Source organism: Frankliniella occidentalis, unplaced genomic scaffold, assembly GCF_000697945.3.
Source record: "Frankliniella occidentalis isolate FOCC.00 unplaced genomic scaffold, Focc_3.1 Scaffold72, whole genome shotgun sequence".
NCBI classification, from domain to species: Eukaryota; Metazoa; Arthropoda; class Insecta; order Thysanoptera; family Thripidae; genus Frankliniella; species Frankliniella occidentalis.
In genome coordinates, this window is record NW_026267202.1 from 325,945 (window position 1) to 329,047 (window position 3,103).

At 58.2% G+C, this 3,103-nt stretch overlaps 1 protein-coding gene across 1 annotated transcript in view; it reads left to right on the forward strand.

The window, feature by feature from the left end:
• The first annotated feature begins 66 nt into the window (after positions 1-66).
• Positions 67-3,103, forward strand: part of LOC113210403 (beta-1,3-galactosyltransferase 5) — a 13,350-nt gene continuing 10,313 nt past the window's right edge. The window contains exon 1 of the mRNA XM_026428386.2: positions 67-544. The gene's annotated coding sequence lies outside the window, so the exon portion shown is untranslated. The remainder of the gene's footprint in view (positions 545-3,103) is intronic.

Genomic DNA, 3,103 nt, shown 5'->3' on the forward strand with positions numbered 1-3,103 from the left:
CTCCAAGGCGGACCACAGGCCGGCGCGGAGCTGGATCTGAGCGCGCCACGCGGCCCGGCCCGGCGCGGCGCCCGTCCGTGGCAGTATGACTCGGACGGGCGCTCTCGCCGGTCGGCCCCGTTCGCTCGATCCGCGCGCTCCTGCGACCGCGCTCCCGCCCCGAGAGCTCCGCGTCCTCCCGGCCGCGCGCTTCACCTTGTGCACCTCCTCGTCGTCGTCCTCCTCGGCGGCGAGCTGCAGCCGGGTGCGTGTGCCCCAGCGTCCCCCCCCCCCCCTCTGCGTGCTCGTCCCGATGGCGACGTCGCCCGCGGGCGGGCCGACGACGCCGGCCCAGCGGTCGTGGTGACGCGACGCCTGACATGTCGGTGCGCCGTCGTCGCCGTCGTCTGGAGGGTCGCCGTCATGGTTGGTGACGCGCCCCCGTGCGCCCCCGGACCCGCCGCCGCCGCCCGTAGAGAAGCACACGGAGCACTTTGTGGTGGAGCAGTCCAGGAGCGTCCGTCACCCGGCCGACGAAAAGCACCGCACGTCAGCGCCAGCTCAGGTAAAGCAGACAGTCATTCCCTCGTCAAACGGTCGCCCCCCCCTCTCTCTCTCTCTCTCTTTCTCCTCACATTCCGTGAGTGGAACGGGATGATAAGATGAAGACGGAAAGGTAGCCTCGTCACCTAGACTCGTGCAACGAACACGTTGCGGCGGTGGCGGTTGCACTGCAGGGATCGTTTTCCCCCTTCGTCAGATGCTTGCCGAAACGCCCGGCCAGGCCTCGTCGGACTCTTGCACACGTGAGTGGGCGTGATGTCACGCGGGTGGCGGTGGAAAGGGCCACCAGGACGCCGTCGACGGCACGTGTGTGCGCCATCGGCGGCGTCCGGTTCCGGTCCCTTTTACTCCTCTTCGTCCGCAGGGCGGGTCTTTGCCCCCCGCCTGCGGCTCCGCTCCGAGGCGGTCTGACTCTGACCCACATCCGCGGTCACGAGGCGTAACGGCATGCCGATCGGGTTTGCCTAGCTCCGGCGCCGCCTGTCGTTGGCTTGCAGAGCGCCACGACGCCCGGTGCCGGTGCCGTCCCTGCCGCCCGGGAAGTTTGAAGGCGGCCAGTTTAAGCACCGCTTGTATTGTGAACCCCCACCAGCCCCGATTATTTAGTCGAGGAACAAAACCTTGAGCAGTGGCCTGATGTTCGATGATAAACACACTCAAAGGAACGACTTTGCGAGCGTCCGTGCCGTTTTCGTCTCTCGAAATAGAGGTGCCTGTCGTCAAGGTTGCACACTCGCTGAAAGCAAGAGCGCGGGCTACCATTTCCTCCCACCCCCTCCTCACCACCACCACCACCACCACCACCACCACCACCACTACTACTATTACCACCACCACCACCACAACAACAACAACAGAAATTGCTCCAAAGTCGTGTTTGAGTTGGTGGGGCTGATGAGCTGATGGCTATGATTCTCAGTGCGTGTTGATGATTGCTCCTCGTCTGTATGGCATAGTTTTTGAATACTGCTATCTCCCTCCTGTTTCCACGCCACGCTCCGCCACCGGCCACTCTGGGCAAGTTGACAACTTTTGGGATCCCATGGCTCGAAATGTTGTGCGCACTGTGCGCAGCACTCAAAACTCCACAGCATTTGCTGACCATTTCGTGAGAGAGAGAACGCAGCAGAACGCAGACGCTACTGTACATAGGAGGGCCTGTATGAATATTCGAATCTCGAGAAACTGTTTATGCCAGTATTTATTGTAGTGATGTCCTACGAAACGACAGACGCTGAGAGTTTTTCAATAACCTCAAAACTTGTAATATTTTTTCAGTTTTATTTTCCACTGTTTGCGTTCTGATTTCCCTCGGTTGCGGCGCCCGCCAGTGACGTAAAGTGACGTCCTCCTCCCACCCCCGCCCGCGCCGCCCCGTCGGGTAGACCCCACGAATAGCGGTCTAATGACCAAACACATGCCGGGGATCGGTTCGTGCGGCGTGATTGGCTGTGCTTGGACAAATATTTTGGCATTTCGCCGAAAAAAATGTGCGAGGGATTCGTTGGGAATATATAATGAACAGTGATATTTCACCAGATGTGTTTAACATTAAGTGTATTGCGAGGGAAGTGTTTCGTATTTTATGCGAATATTGAGGCTATGCCCGGCTAATCTGATTCTGGAAACTGATGTTGCGCACAGCCTCTCGGCTCTGGCCACCGCATTGCTCCTGGGTCCAGACACTCTCGCCTTAGGCGGGGGACTCTTATCAGAACTCTTGTGCCCGCGCTAGCAGCCCCTGTTGGCCCATGTGGCTCGTCTGTACGTTCTCCAGTGTGTCAGCTCGCCAATCTCCTTTTTTTCCTTTTCCGTTTTTCTTTCTTGTCTGGTCGAGTATCATTTGTCAAGAGGACGATTGCTGATGATTTGGACGAATGCGCGGGCATTTGACCTATCACTTATTGAATTATTCCACTTCATACGCAGCGTCGCGGTGGTGGGCGAAACGTGGCGTCTGTCCTGGCCTGACCCCAGTTGGTCTGGGCGCTGGCTGCGTTGCCTCCGAAGGCCGCAAGCGTGGCTTATATCTGTAGAGGTGCGTTTATCGCACACAGCTACAGCTATCCGTCGCCGCATACGTGGACTCTCGGGCACATCAGCTAGCGCTCACTAAATCCGTTCGGCAAACAATGGGCGTGTGCCCCCCCCCCCCCCAAACTCGCGCCAGCCGGCAGTGTGTGTACAGCTTAACGGAGAGGATCGGTGGCCTTGAACACCATCATCTAGCAGAACCCCGCGCGGTTCAAAAATAGTGCCAATGTTAACCCGTGAAAGCATAGCGCGGGAGACCGACCGAAACCCTGATCAGAAATGCTGCCACACAGTTTTGACCAAATAAAAAATGACATGGCCAATTTTTGTGGCCTGTTCTGTGCGAACCTAGCCATAGGAGACCGAAATAAATGGAACACAGTGAAGAGGAACATGCATAAAAAAGATAGAAACGTAACGTGGCTAGACAGGCACACAGCCGGGCACACACGGTTATAAATAAACGCTTGTTGTCGGTATTCGTCGCGGGGCTCTGTGGTGCCTTGCGGTGGGGCGGGGCGGGGCG